This window comes from Phacochoerus africanus, chromosome 15, assembly GCF_016906955.1.
Source record: "Phacochoerus africanus isolate WHEZ1 chromosome 15, ROS_Pafr_v1, whole genome shotgun sequence".
Taxonomy (NCBI): domain Eukaryota; kingdom Metazoa; phylum Chordata; class Mammalia; order Artiodactyla; family Suidae; genus Phacochoerus; species Phacochoerus africanus.
In genome coordinates, this window is record NC_062558.1 from 92,622,210 (window position 1) to 92,639,264 (window position 17,055).

A 17,055-nucleotide genomic window follows, 5' to 3' on the forward strand; every position below is an offset into this window, starting at 1 on the left:
TGGACATTCAAATAAATCTGGGCTAAACATGGACACACTTCATACCAACCTCTGCCTACCAGCAATTCTAACTACTGCTGTGACTGGCCTGACTTAGGTCCCTCCACTACTGGTTATGTTTTATGACACAATCCTTTCTAGTTATTTGGTCTCCTTACATGTTATAATATTTATGATGTGGGAAACTGAGTCAGGGACAGTGTAAGTGACCTGCCCTAGGTGACAGGCCAGGCCTCGGAGCAGACCCATGAGCCCCAAGCTCTGTGCACTCCAGCTCTGGGGCCTAAGTTCTACCCTGATGGGTGATGCAGTCACACACACACAGGCTAGGTAGGGGCGGAGAGCAGACCTTGACTTTAGAAATGGTGGTGTGGTTTAGATTCTAACAGATGATATCCAGTAAATACACAGATCCTGCCCCAAGTCACTGCCACCCCTCCATGAGGTTGCTCAGAGAGGTGACTATGCCCAGGGAACCAGTTAAAAGGGAAAAACAACAGTTCTACAGGCCAGCTGTGCTTGCCATTTGCCACACCCTGACGCAGAACTCCTGTCAGTGCTGGGGTCAGGCCTGAACCCAGGTCAGAGGGGGCTCCCTGCTCCCCGTCCCCCATCATTACTTCCCACACCAAGAAAGGCAAACCTCTCCTCACTCCAGCCACACAGAGCAGAGGAACTGATTGAGAAAGACATCAAAAAGTCAGGCCTGATCCAGGGCTATAGGCCTTGGTTCTGTTTATCACATCTGTTATGTGAGCTGATGATTTCATAGGGAGGAAAGAGGCCACTGCTGGCCTTCCTGAGTTGCCTCAGGAAGGAGGAAGCAGGAGGTTTCTACACAAATGAGAGAACAAGTGAGTGAGCATCCTATACACTTTCCAAGGACACTGCCCACTAGCATGTCTGGCTCCCTAGAGCCCTGAAAGTAACCTCTGAGACTATCCCTTCCTCCCACTGGAAGGAGTGTTACAGGGACAGGGTGCCAAGAGGAATCCACCAAAAGGAGCTCCTGGAAAGTTTCTAACAATGAGCATTTTGAGTTTGCCCTTCCCCGTTCATTTACAATGTTATAGAAGGTAGACATAAAATAAATCAGTCCTAAAAGTATAGAAGGGCCTGTACATGAAACTCCAGTTCATCAGTCAGAATGTGCCCATTTTTTCACTCTAGGGTATCAGCTCCCTCAGGGAATAATGCACAGCCATCTGAGGGTAATTGTTCAATCTGCCTCATTCCTCTATCCTCCCTGGCTTCTCTCCTAGATGGTTAGATGGTCTCTGGGTGTATGTGAGGAGGAGCCACGTGGCCTTACAACAGTAGAGGGGAGGTAATGAGTTCCCAAGTCTATACTCAGCTGCTAAGCAACTGCTCTAGTGTCTGAAACAGCTGCTGCCCCGGGCTAGGAAGGAACCAGAGGCCTATGTGGCAGGTGGAGCGGAAGTCTATCCTTCCTGAGCTCAGTCGGGCCCAGCATTCCCTCTGCTGATTCTGCTAACCACAGACCATCCCCACAGTGCTGCCGACCACCATCTCACCTGGACCAGGGGATCATGCCCCAGCATCTGAAGAGCACGAACTGCCTCCCCATCATGATGAACCCTCTCGCAGGCCCACTGGCTCTCAATCCAGTGTCCAGCCCAAATGGGAGCCTAGGGTTGAATGAGAAATCCAGTGAGACCCTTCTCTGGCTGACCTGGCCTTACATGGCAGTTGTCTACCCAAGGCCCATGCAGGCAGCTCCCCCACATAGCCTAGGGGTCCCTCCCTGCTTACCCAGCACACCTGCTCTCTGGGGCAGAGCCAGGGGAGCAAACATCAGTGCACACATCTGCTCGTCTCCTCCTCCTGCCCCTGTTCTTCCAGTCCTCTATCAACAGATGCAAATCTCCCTTACTTACTCTATCTTCATCAGCACACACACACTAGACTCAAGGTTAGTCCTTAATGGTGGGTTTCTTCTCAGCACTGTGGGAGGATCTCTGTCTAAGCAGATATTCCTCTAAGGGAGAAGGTTATATATGTGGAACATATTAGAAAATAGCACTTTTTCCTTTAAAACAGTCTGGAGAATTCTGCATGAGCCCCTTATTGAAGCTAGAGCCAGAATCCCACCCAGTATGTCCTCTCCAGGACCAGCTTCCAGGTGCAAAAGAAGGCTTAGTATATCTGGGCGACCCTGGGCTCCAGGAGGCTTCATAGACAGGCCCTCAGCCATCCCATCCTTTACCATGGGTGACATTTGACACTGAAAAAGCCAATTAAACCACTTGCCTAGTCAGTAGGTTAATTTTAAGGAACTCAATGGGTATTCAGAGTATGATGGGGATGCTGGTGAAGTGTAGAACTGAGCGCCCCACTTGCACACACACACATGTGGAACAGCTATGTGTTTAGCCCTCTCTGCAACTAAACTACAGTCCTGGGACATTAAGCTGATCTGCCATCACAGGAGAAAATGCAGAGCCTTGGAAGCTTCTGTTTCCAATACTAAAGAACAAGAACATCTCCTGGGTTGTGAATACTCTATCAGGAAATAACCACAGGGCCCTGCCTGCCAATTCTCCTTTGAAGACAAATAACAAAAACAAACACAATCCTAAAACAAAGACTATAAACCACTAAAGAAATTGTTTCAAGGAGGGGTTGTGGATAGACTGCCAAGGAGGGTTAAAAAAAAATGTGAGGTGTGTGTTATAAATCAGCAACTCTTTTATGCACCTGCCAATGTTCCAGGTTGCAACAGGGGAGGTGATTGGGGAATGGAATTGTTAGAAGTAGAAATGCTGAGCCCAAACTGGAGTTCTGGCAAAAGAAAATGCCAGTAGATATTCTAAGTTTATGGCCCCATCTCATTAGGATTTGGCTGAAATAGTCAGAGATGACCTGCAGGCTCCAAGGACAAGAGGGTGGGCAGATGGTCAGGGTGAGTGAAGCCCACGCTTTCTATCAACATTAGGGTGACTGGGGTTCCAATGCACCTTCATTCCTTGCATCAGGAAGATGATGGGCCAAAGTAAAGAGCATAGAGGCCTGAGTCAAGGATGGGTGTTTGAATCTTGACTCAGCCACTGCTGAGAACTTGAAGATGGGGCCTCGAGGACTGGAGAGAAGCCCCTCAGGGCATTCAGCATAGCTGGGGAAGAAGACAAGAGACTGACTGGAATTCACTGCTGCAGTAAGGAAGACAAGCATTCTTTCCTTGGCTTTGGAGGGTAGAGGACTACATGTCAGTCCGGGAGGAACATGAGCACTAGAGGTGGGCATCATACCTTCCAATGCCATGCCAACCTTCCCCAAAAAATGCTGGCAATCAAAGAGGACCCAGTGCCAGGCTGCATCCTTATAGGGATTTCCCTTCAACTATCTTTTACTCTGCACCAGCCCTCATGCTAGCAGTTGGGAAGAGAGGGATGTACCCTCTGTGTCACTGTGACCTGTGGGGCATGGACATGGGTGATAGATTTTCCTGTGTGCTGCCCTTGTTTCAGACATTCCCTCGACTCCTCTGCCTGAGAATGCTGATTTGATTAGATTCACTTTTTTTGATTCTCTCTTCATCAACTTGAAGGCAGATTGTGCTCTCCTGTAATTCACCGTGCACTTCATCCTCTAAGGTTACTTTCAGCTTTGGTGGAAACTCTATTTCCAGGGACATACTCTTTGCCTGGCTATGCACAGCACTGTGGCTCTCCCCTGAGTCCTGCACCTTCTCTTGCACTCCCCGTGGATTATCACAGCTGTTAAAAATACCTGTGATTGTTCCATTGATTCATCATCCAGGAACATAGGGAAAGCCCTCCTTTTTCTCTGAGGGTAAACCTGATGGCCAAGTGGGTGAGCTCAGGTGGGCCCAAGGAATGGAGGCTTTGCCCACCAGGATAACTCTGGGATTGGAGGCCACATTCAAGATGGACAGCAGTTGTGAAACTGTCAGTCACTGTTTACCTAGCACAGAGAAGAAGGCCCCTCCAAGAACACCACCCAGCTCCTTGTCTGGACAATTTTCACTCATGGACTCACAATGCCCATTGTTTTCTTTTACTTCCTTTACAGGTGACCTTAGGCAACTGTTATTAAGTACAGTATGCACATGGTATAATTATAACTTATGACTATTTTTTGCCTTCCCTCCAGCTCCACTACCTTAACCTTGGTCCCCATCATCTCTCACATTGACTTTGCCTTCTTAAACTGTCTTACTGTGTGGGTGTGTGTGCTGTGCACAAGTTATATGTTTCAATGTGTGTGGGGGGGCGGGGGGGTTGCGGGGTATGTGTGTCCTGTGTGGTGTGGAGGGGATCAGGTGTTGGGGGGGGGTGTCCATCCCTCTACCAGATACTGATTGGTAGAAATCTTGTATTTACACCACAAGTTCAGCACAGAACATAAAGCTTGGTAGACACTCCATGAATATTTGTTGAATTTAGCTGAACCATATAGTTTATACTTTCCAATTCTGGAAATGAAAGAGTAACTCAAATGATGGGTAACTGAACACTGAAATAAGCATGTTGAGAGAGAGACAACTAAAGCTCTGGTCATCCCTGTGAGGGTCTGCAGTAAGTATTTTTGAAGGTGGTTACAAATAGAACAGTAGAACAAGAACAGTAGATACTTCTGAACAGTAGAACAGTAGATACTTCTGCCCTTGTTTCACCTAGTAATGTCTGGGACATTTTTCAGCCACCTCAACAAATTCCAGGCTACAATGGTACAGATTCATTAGCTGTAGCAGTGTCTGCTCAGGTATGAGGATGAAGCCACGTGGACAGCTGCAGGGGTCAGGTTTGGGGAGAAATCTATTACTACTGTAGAGGAAGTTATTCTAAAGCTCAGGGGACAGTAGGAAGATTTGTGCACTTAAAGACTCATGAATTTTAAGGACTTACAGAGACCACTATCTGGTCAGCATTTCCCTTTTCATAGCTATTTGCTGTTTATATATGGAGTAACATTCTAGACCCACTGGATCTGTTCCCCTTCTAGCCACACAAACTCCTTAAGATGTATCTTTCTTATCATAAAGCTACAAGTATTTTTGATGATTTTTATATCTATATTAGTGTGAGGAGTTCTTAAAAATTGAAACAAATCATTAAGTATCAAGTAAAAGAGGCAACAAAAACATTTCTGGCATCTCATGGCCATTATAATTGTTATCATCATAGAGTTTTTATGTGTAGTCTCACTGTATCCTCTCAGTGACACCATGCGTATTTACTGTTATTCATTTCTTAGACACATGGAAACCAAGGATCAACTTACCCAGGATCACAGATCCTGGCAGCCAGGACTGCTGATTCCCTCCTTTTCTATTGTATGAATAATTTTGTTTAGTGAACACTAAATAAAAACTCCTTTGCTGGATGCAGGTTGGGGGGTGGAGGTACTTAATTACATAGTAGGCAACAAGAATGACAGCAGTTTATGCGCCTGAAAAAAACAGAACTATAAGTGGGGCAGGGCTTTTCACGTGGGTCTTTTTGGAATAATCTCCTAAGGAAAGGAATTTGATGGCCAAAAGATGTTGACCTACCAACCAATGCTTCTGCCTCATCCTAAACACTCCTCATGAATGCATAACTTTACAAAGCAACTTAATCACATTATGTCTATCCTAAAAAGTGGGTGGTTCTCCCTTCTATATGTTGGCCTCCATTCGGACAAGATGCAACTCATCTCTTTCACACGCCAGCATTCTTGTTCAATCCTAGACTGTGATCCAACATATTTTCTATTTCTGCCAATTTTATATCAACCTCACATTAAGGAAGGAAGTCATCAAATGCCTCTCTAAAACACCTATGAACAATTTCCCTCCCATATGATATCAGTCCGGGGAATACATTCACTTACCCAGGTGCATCCCATCTTCTAAGTTTATCATTTAACAAGTGGTAGTCAGTGTCAAGTGTATGCTAGGTGTTGGCTGTCATGAAAGTGAATGAGACAGTTACCTGAGGCAGTGAACAGAAACATAAAGAGTCCTTTCTGATGCCTTCAAACCCTAATATGAAACTCTAAAATCCAACTCTGCAGGACTAGTAATCCTGTCAATTGAAGAAACTGATTTGTTTGAAACAACCCAGTCTTAATGGTCATATGAAACCCACAAAAGCAACTGATGATTACTGCTTCATTTTACTGTGGCTTACAAACTATCATTTCTAAAAATCCATTATGAAATACTTCCTGAGATCACTGTCACTCACCACTCTGTGGTTTAAAGAATTCATATTATTACAAATATGTCTTATTTTATTAAATATAAAGCATGTTTTTGTTTTGTTTGTTTTGTTGTAGTTGTGTTTGGTTAGATAAAGACTAATTTTTCGGTCTAGTTCATACTAAAACGTTCTTCAAGTCTCTGTGGTAAACTCCCCAATGCTAATGAAAGTTACCATATTGGGAAAGCTGGGAAACACTATTTAGCAAAATAAATGTTGAGCTCAAGAGGCAAGGGAGGGTAAGGGGCTTACCAGTCGGGTGTGGTAACATGAGGGTGAGAATTATAGGCAAAGGGAGCAGCAAGTGCAAAAGGCACACTGAAGACGAGATCATGGCATAATGCAAGAGCAACTCCCTCAAATTCAAAAGTGTTCTTAGACAAACTGTTAGGACCCACACAGAAAAGTTATTATGTATAAGACCAACATACAAAAAAACAAAGTTCACCATGGACAAATAACTAGACAGGGGATTTATTTTACTGTAATAAGTGACTATATGAAATCCAGTGAAAAATCCAACAAAATAGGTGAAAAACGATTATGGAGAAATTTGTTAAGGTTTTTTGAAAGGCATATAAGAAGACTTCAAAAACTGGATCAGACACCACAGTTATGATTAGAAAAACTTAATATCATATAGATGTCAGCGGTGTTGGTGGTATAGTGGTGAGCATAACTGCCTTCCATGTAGATGTCGATTTTCACTCACATAAATTCCCATCAAAATTCTGAATAGCATTTTCATGAAACTTGTTAGAGTGATCCTAAAGGTCATTCAAAATAGTTAAGATACAAAATAGCCAAGACAATATTAAGTCAAAGAATAAAAAGAATAAGACAAAAATCTGGTGTAAGTATCAGATATCAAGACTTATGAGATAGCTCTAATATTAAAACAGTGTAGCATTAACCTAGGGACTAATTTAACAAAATAAAGAGCCCAGAAATAGACCCTCAAGATTTGTGGGAACTTGAAATATGACAGAAATGGCATTATAAATAATTTGTGAAAGAATAGACTATTTAATAAATGGTGCAATGACAACTGGCTATACACATGGAGAAAGGCAAAATTATACTACACTATATCAATTAATTTAAAATAAACTAAAGATTCCACCACTTACTAGAATTGCGGTCTTCAGCAAACTATTTAACCTCCCCATGTCCCAGATTCCTTATCTGTAAAATGGGAATTATAGTACCTAACTCCTGAGGATGTCATGAAGATTAAATGAGGTGGTTTTTGTAAAGCACTCAGAATAGCATCATTCATATAAAAGTGTCTGTTAAATAAATAAAGTCAAATGCTAAAGACAAAACTAAAAACTCCTGGAAGAAAATATATGCACACATCTCTATGACATCAGGGAAAATGAGAATTTTTTAAACTAGATGCAAAAATATGAACCTAATGACAAAGATGAAGGAATCTGACTACATTAAATTCAAAAATCTACACAACTAAAGATATCATAACTCACATATAAAATCAACCCAAGACTGAGAAAAGACATATGCAAGAGGATAAACAAGCAATATACAGAGTATATAAAGGAGTCCTACAAATAAGAAGACAAACAATTCAATAAAAACATATATGGGCAAAGTATATAAATAGTTTAAAGGAGAGTAAATCCAAAAAGTCAATAAATATATGAATTGGGTTCAAGTGCACTAGCAATCAGGGAAACACAACTTGAAACAACTGCACAATATCCCTCAATACCCATTAGTCTAGCAATCCTTGTGGAGAAAGTAGAGAAACGGGAATGCACATACTCTGCTGGTAAAATTATAATTTAGACAGCCATGTTGGAGAGAAATTTGACAACCTCCAGTAAATTTAAAGGTTAACATTCCCTAGAATCAAATATAACCCCCTCTACTATCGTAACCAGCTTCTCAGAGGCTCCCCATTTCCATAAATGGTAATTTCATCATTCCAGTTTCTTAAATCAAAAGTCTTGGAGTCAGCCCTGACTTATCATACCACATCTGGTCCTTCAGAAAGCATATTGGCTTTATGTCAAAATATATCCAGAATCCTACCATGTCTCAGCCCTCAGGTCCAAGCCCCATCATCTCTTTCCTGGACCATGATAATAACCTCTTACTGCTATCTACTTCCATTGTTTCTGCCTTTTAATGTATTTTCAGCATATCAGCCAGTGGTCTTATGAAAACTCAAGTCAGACCAAGTTACTCCTCAGCTCAAAATTTTCCCATGGCTCCCCATTTGATTCAGAATAAAATAATGTCAGAGTTCCCATTGTGGCACAGAATAAACAAACCCAAATAGTAACTATGAGGATGCAGGTTCAATCCCTGGCCTCGCTCAATGGGTCAAGGATCTGGCATTGCTGTGAGCTGTGGTGTGGGTCACAGATGTAGCTCAGATCCTGTGTGGCTGTGGCTCTGATGTAGGCCAGCAGCTGTAGCTTCGATTCAACCCCTAGCCTGGGGACTTCCATATGCCTCAGGTATGGCCCTAAAAAGCAATAAACAAACAAATAAATAAAGTCAAATGGCCACAAGAATCTCCACAGTCTGGTCCCCATTTCTTCTCTGACATCACATTTGACTACCTCCCCTATCCCTTGCACCCTCTGCTCTAGCACATGGACCTCTGCACTGGTCTTTGAATTTAGGGTGTGCTTCCACTGCAGGCCCTTTGCACTTGTGATTTCCTGTGGTTAGAATACCTTCCCTCATGAATCCATACCTTCTTGAAACCTTATATAAAAGGCACTTTCTCAATAAAGCCTTTCCTGGACTACTCAATATAAACTCCATTAATGCTTTCCCATAATCCTATCCAAATACATACACCCACATAATCAATAACCTTCTTCCCTGACAATTTTTTCCTGTGAGTCTTTCACCTTTCTTCCTTTTTTTCTAAGTCTTTCTCATCCTTTTCAAATGTAAACTTTGGGAGGGCAGGAATTTTTGTCCCTCCTATTAACAATGACATCCTTCAGAACAGTACCCAGTAGTAGGCACTCAATAAATTACTAATTAAATAAATGACTACATAAATTATAAAGCTAAAATCTTCCAGATACTGTATTAGAGCTGGCAAATAGAAACAGACGGAAGAAAAGAAAAGGCCTCATCCTCAGAGAACTACAATTTTCTGGAGGGAAAAAAAAATGAGCCATTACACATAAAGATGAATATATAATTTAAAATAATTAAATTAATAATACTGTTATGAAGGAAAATTCTGTTGTTTCCACCACACCAGGTTTGTTTCTAGTTTCCACCACACTAGAAATGTTTATTTTGTTTTTTGGGTGCTATATTAACTGTGGAAGTGTGTCAATCTATCTTATGACAGATTCTTGCCTGCTCCAGTATGATTATCAGCCAAATTTTGAGAAGTCAGAATACATGCCTCTATCCTTTGTTCTGGTGTCAAGCAAATCTCATTCAAATTTTTCATTGATGACTATAAGCCTGAATGACAAACTGTAGGACTCCCTCCTCACTGTGTAGACACAATTCAGCCTTATAGTTTGGCAACACTTTCAAATCATAAGAATGCCAACAGCTAACTACCTGGTGGGGCAGATTTTATGGGAGGTGGGGCTTCATGTCTCCGTTTGTTCATGGAATTTTACAAGTTTTTTAGGACTAAAAAGGAGCCCCAAATCACTAACTTTTCATCATTTCTTTCAGCCCAGCCCTAAATCCACACTTGGTTACATTTTAAAAGTAGGTGAAAGATCTTGGGAAAGAAGCCATAGAATGCTTGAAGATTACACTGGGTAAAGTGAATTTTCTTTATTGAACCCAGATATGAAGAGAGACGCTTGCTCATGAGGAATTCCACCACCAGGCCAGAGCGCATTCTGTCTTGGCATGGTGCACCCTGCACTGAGCTGCTTATGTAACTCAGAGGTTGGGTCTTTTCACCTCCTTATTTGGCAGGCATGGGTCTGTTTTTCATTGTCTTTACCACATGTTCTCTCCTCAGTGTCTGTTGTGATTGTTGACTTGTAGAGCATCAAAAAGAAACAAAACAAATTTCCAAACAGCAGAATTTGACCAGAGCCAAAAGCAACTCATGGAGTTCGAGTTAAACTCATTCGAAGCAGGGCAAGAAGACAGAGGCTTATAAAAATCCCTTTTGTTTGCAGCAAAGACTAAAGCCAAGGCATCGTGTCCAGAAGTTCTTGTGCATGGATGAAACTCCAACCCCAACCTGCATGAGGCCAGCTGGACAAGAGAGGCTAGTTCTTGGCAGCTAAGTCCCAGGGAACTGAAGCAATGACCCGCCTTGTTTCAGCATTCAAGTGTCTCTAGCCCCATGGAGCTTGGAGAGTTCTAATAGATTCCCTCATCTATGGCAATAAATCTATGCCTGAGTTTAAAACTGTGCTCACATTCCAGGCACACAGCATCTATTAGCTCAGTGACGCATTCCATTATTCTACTAATTGCATCAGCCATAATCTGAATTGCCCAAATATGCCATGTGTACTGGTAAGACTTCAAATATAAATCATCTAGGCTTCCCTGTGTCTCAGGCCTGAGGAACAAGCACCCAGCTCGAGAAATGGAATGACTGGTACCAAGTAGCTTCTAAATGCCTTCCTGGTTCCTGCACTGTCAACAGTAGCCACTTTCCTGAATTCTGACAACATAGATGAATCCACAAAAGACCATTCAGATCACAATTTCCTTATCATTATATGTTCAGTCAGTAAGTTACTAATGCTATGCATCTTACTCTCCACCCCCACCCTTCATTCATTCATCCATTTATAGGTGGTAGAGCAGAAAGCCCTCAATCCAACTGCCAGGAACTGATTCCTGGATGGACCACTACTTACCCTTTTGACACTTCTGTTTCCTCATCTTTAAGATGAGGGTGACAAAGTGGGATTATCATAAGAAGTAAAGAAGACAGTATGTGTAACATGGCTAGAACTGTGCCTCCTGGCACATAAGAAAATCATAAATTCTTTCTTCCCTTCCTTTCTCTCTACATTCACTCCTTTAGGTCTTTCTTTTTTTCTTTCCCTCATTTATTCCCTTTGGTTTCTTTTTCTCAGTAACATCTCCTGGAAGTAGCCTCTGGTACCTCCTCCCCTTGGCAGCCACCAGTACAGCCAGTTCCCAGAAAGGCAAGTTCCTAGGAAGTTCTGGAGTTCCTGCCCTGTTCTTACACCATGTCCACAGAACAGCTCAAAGGAGAGAGATGGCAGCTCTGATGGTGCATGGCACAGCTGCAGTCCTGCAGCTTCCTCACCCTTCTTTTGTGCAATCACCTTCCCCCAGCCTCTTGCTCCAGAGGGCAGTCCCCTGACTCCAGGTTCTTCCCTCACAGTCCCTCCTGCCCTGTTCCCCCTCATGCTTCCTTTCCACCTAAAAGGCACCATCATACCCCATATTTCATGGGCATGCCCTCCCTCAGCCCATCTTCAGTCAGTTTCCAGACACTTTCAGGTTTGCCATTTTTAGATTTCTTAAGCCCTCCCCTTCTCTTTACTCAGTTTCACTGCCTCAATTCACTCCAACAATTTTCTCCTTGGATTACAATGATACCTTCACAACAGATGCACTTCCAATTGGGATTCTCATCAGTGCATTTCCAGTAGCAGAACAGTCAAGGCCTCCTCAGGTAGCCCCTCCTACTTCCTAGGCCCCACCCACCCCAGCCTCACTCTCTGAATTTCCTAGTTTTCCTCCTCCTCTGGTGCCTCAGCTCACACCTAAGGTGTTTGGCCTGAAGTTCCCATTCACCACTCTTGGGCCTAGTCCACACGCCCCTGGTCCCCAAATTTCTGCCCAGGTAGGAAGCCCTCTTGCCACAGGCCCATGGGTCCAACAATGGGAGGGAGTCATGCACAGTCTGATTCACTGCCTTTGCTCCTGGGAACCCTGTGGCCTGCACAGAAGAGAGCAGGTGACTAGGCAGTGCCCTTCTTCCAGGTCTCTCCTGATTCTTCTGCACCTGTTGAGCTATGACAATACCATGCCAGGCATGGACATGTGAAAGTGTGAAGGATAATCCTCAACATGTAGAGCTCATGGTCCAGTGTCATGGTCTTACCTACCAAGGCTGGAGCAATAGTTTCTGGGTGTTCCATGGGCACAGCTATTTCCTTAGTCCAAAGCATTCCTCATCAGGGTGGCACCAGTGACATGGCCCTAATTAAGACAGACTCTGTGCTCTGGAAATTTCAGTGAGAATCAGATGCAAACACCCTTCCTGATTAGGAAGACCAATCAGGCAGTGACTGGACTGGATAGAAGTTCATGGCAGAACTGTAAAGCGGTGTGTTCCCAGCAGCCTCAACGTAGATCACCAGCATCCTGTTGCCACCTTCTCTTCCACCAGTCTGTGAAGCACCAGCTTTCTGAAAGGAAACTCTTTACAGGAAGGAGGCCCTTCACCCCTTCCCACACATGCTGTGGCTCTTTAGTCCTAAATGTTGCCTCACAAAGAAATAAAAAAAAGATAGTGCACCTTTTCAATTACCAGGAGAAGAAGGAAAACTCAAGGAAAACATAGACCATTTAGCAAAACACAGAAAACACAAAAACCATTCAAAGAAACACAACCTAGAGAATGAAAGGGTGGAAGTAAGCGCAAGTGTCTATTATTATAATACATGTAAACGAGATACATTTAATTGGGGTAAAAATACTCCAGGCTACATAGATGAGGACTTCCTCAGCAAAGCAACTTGGAAAGGTTGAGAGAGAGGCAGGGCAGAGAGATGGACCAGACATGTAGTGGTCCAAAAACAAAGCAGGGGTGGCTTCCATACTAAAATCACAAAACCAGTTGAATTTAAAGTTTAAAAAGGCATTAAAATTACATGAAAACCACATTGTAATAATGAAGTAGGTATTTCAGAATAAACACTTGACTGTCATAATCCTTTATGTGCCAAATAATATATTATCAAATATCAAGCAAAACTTGCTGTAAATAGAAGACACCTCCTTAGAGCCACCCTCATTATCGAAAAGAGCTTCCTTTCTACATCACTCTTGATTCCTTACTGTTTAGGTTTTGTTATTAATTCCTATCAGTACATGAAGATACATTATTCATGTTTACCTGGCTGTTGTCTATCTCACCACACTAGACAATGAATTCCACACAGTTCCTAACATCTACAAGTAATCCTGTATGCTAATCATTCAATACATATTTACTGACTGAATCAATCAATAACAAAGTGAGAAAAAAATCCCCCAAATTAGAAATGAAAAACGAGATTTTATTCCAAACAGAAAGGACCCTAAGGCTATGTAAGAGCATATTTTGTTCACCTATCTGATAATGAATGAGAAAACTTTGACAAAATAAAAATCAAAACCAATATTAATGGAAATATAGGTTTTAAAAAAAGAGGTATTAGTATATGGCTAGCCATAAAGATAGAAACAGGTAAACAGATGATTGACAGTAGCGAGAGATGACCAGATAAATATGTATATATACACAAAGTTCTTTGATTATTTTATGTTATTAAGTAGAAAAATATCATGGAAAATTTAACAGTAAGCAATTCTATAAGGTTTATAACCTGGAGACAAATGACCAGATGATCAGGTAATCACATATTCAGCTTTACTAGATTATGCCTTTTTTTTCTGAAATGATTATACCCCCACCAGCAATGCATAAGAGTTCCTACTGTACCAAGAGCTGGTATGATCGTACTTTCAATTTTTGCCAAAGTTGAGGGATTTAAAATTTTATGTTGTGGTTTTAATTTGCATTTCCCTGACAGCTAATGAGGTTTAGCATTTTCCATATGCTGGATAACTTTTGATAGTTCTTCTACAAAATGTATCTTCAGCTTTTCTATTGGGTTCTTTTCTTCTTGGTATGCAGGTTTATTTATATGCACTAAATATTAATCTTCTGTGGCTGTATCTATTGGGACTATCATTTCTGTTTATGGCTTGTCTGTTCACTTTCTGTATGGTATTTGTGATGAACATAAGTTCTTAATTTTAATGTAGTTGGATTTATTAATCTTTCTATTTCTGAGATGTGCTTTTTGAATCTTGTTGAGAAATAACCCTGGAAGTCATAAAGATATTCTTCTACATGTGTTCTTCTATAAGTTTTTAAATCTTGCCTTTCACATTAATATTACATACCAATTACTATGAACCAAATACTGCTCTTAGCATTTTGCATATATTGGCTGGTTTATTCCTTCAACAAACATATCAGGTAGGTACAATTATTATCCTATTATCTAATTTTATAGATAAAGAGACAGGGGCATGAGAGTTTAAATAACTTGACAAAAGTCATATAACTAGAGATGGTGCAGAGGGAATTTGAAGCTGAGTTCATGCTATTCACCACTACACTGGTAATTTCAAATTTATTATATTAATAATAATTTCTAGTGCTATTTTTGGTGGACAGAAATATAAGTGGTGTTTGTATATGGGCTTTATTTATATCCAGTATCTTTGCTAAGCTCTCGATCTCCGTCTCTCTTTTTCTTTTCTTTTTTTTTTTTTTTTTTTTTTTTGCTTTTTAGGGCTGCACTTGCAGCACATTAAAGCAGCCTGGCTAGGGGTAGAATCAGAGCTACATCTGCTGGCCTACACCACAGCCACAGCAACACCAGATCCGAGCCACATCTGCAACCTAACACCACAGCTCACAGTAGCACTGGATCCTTAACCCACTGAGCGAGGCCAGGGATCAAACCTGCATCCTCATGGATACTAGTTGGATTCGTTTCCACTGAGCCACGATGGGAACTCCTAAGTTCTCTTATTAATTCTAATAATCTCACCATTTATTTAATATACAGACAATAGTATATCTGAAAATAATCATATTTATAATTCTTCCTTTCTAATTTTTGATACCTCTTAATTAGTTTTCTAGTTCTATTGTGAACCTCTCCAAGTCTTTACGTCAGATTAAAATTTTCAATTCCTTAAGCATTTGGTCAAACTGCTTATAAAATTAACTGGGCCTGGTATTTTCCTCAGGGACAGATTTTTTTAACTAAGGGATTCATTCTTAGACACAGGTGGATTGAAGTTTACTATTTCTTCTTGAGTCAGTTTTGGTAATTTATGTTTTCTGTAAATATTTCCATTTCACCTGATTTCAGATATAGTATCGTAAAGTTGTACATTACATTCTATTTTAGTATATTTTAAATCTCAATTCTATTTGTAACTGTGTCTTATTTCATTCCTGGCTTTGAATTTTTTTAGTGCCTTCTCTTTTTTCTTATTCTGTCTTACCAGAGCTTTATTATTTTTTCAGACTTTCCAAAAGAACAAATTTAATGTTGTTTATCTGATTTATCATATCTTTGTTTTTTTAATCCACTAATGCATGCTCTTACATTCAGTATTTATTTTCTTCTATTGGCTAAAAAAGTCTGTTTTTACGCTTTCTTGTTCATTTTAATATAAGCATTTAAAGCTATAAGTTTCCCTCTAAATATTAGTTTAGCTATATAACATGAAAGTTCTGATACATAAAATCTTAATCTTCTTCTCAGTCCTATGAATTATTTAGAAGTAGATTTTTAAACTACCAAACGGATGACATTTTTATTAAATATCTTTTGGGTTTTGATTTCTGATTTAATTACACTGTGGACACAGAATATGGTCTGTATAATGATGATTTATTAAGTAAACTTGGGTTTAAAATATTACATGCTCCTGGAAGTGGGATGTTTTACCAATAGCTACCCTCTTGTCCTCTAGTAATGCACTTTTCCTTAAAATCTCTCTTCAGTTACCACTGCAACTACACCAGCTCTCTTTTAGTTACTATATGCCTGGCATACTTTCCCAATCTTGTTTTTTGAATTTTTAGGGTCCTTATGGTTTAGGTGGATCTCATAAACATTTTACGGCTAGATATTGTTTTATCCAGTTTAATAGATGAGTTTTGTTTATAAAAAAAGACACCATTTACATTTATTATGATTATATGCAAACTTATTTCTACTATATAATTTTATGCTTTCTATTTATCTTTCTTTTTCTGTTTTTTTTTTCTTTAATTTATTTTTCTTCTTATGGACTAGTAGAGAATTTTTTGGTTTGTTTAATTTCTCATCTCATTTTTTCATATACTGATTTGGAAGTTTTATAGTTTATTTCTATACTCTTAAAAAGTTATTCTTTAAACCTTTATTGATATATTTAACTGAAAACAGCTAGAGTATATCAGCACCTTTATCCTTCTCCCAAATCATTAAAGAGCCTTAGAATGTTTTAAATCTGCTCATGCCATTCCCAGCTTGTTTGCTCTTTAACAGTATTTTAGGTTTCATTTGTTCTATTTTAAACACTATAAACTGGACACTATCAATAGCACTTATGTTCACATTTTCACTCATTTTTAGGGTTAGGGTTAGTCTTCCATTCTTAGGCAAATACTAGGAAAAACATTGCCTTGGGTAATACCATGAAGGAGCCAATGGATTGCAATAACATGACACCACATTCCAAACACTGGAATTTGCATTTGCAATAAAAATTGTAAATGACCATTTTCCGCAATTCTATTTCTAATGAGTTGGTCCTTAGATGATTAAATTTGTCACTTCTAAGGAATAAGTAGTCACGGTTTAATTGAGGACAGTGTGAAAGAACATCCTATTACTCAGTGAACAAATAGTTTTCTGGGGAGGTTTAAAGGAAAAGAAAATGGAAGCAATTCTGGAGGGGAAAAGAAAAACTATCTTTTCTCAAGGGACCAAGGTTGGGATATGGCTGATCTTCCAGAGTCTGAACAAGCATAGAGTTGGGAGAAGACAGTGGAGCAGTGAAATATAGAGATGCTGAGGGAGCT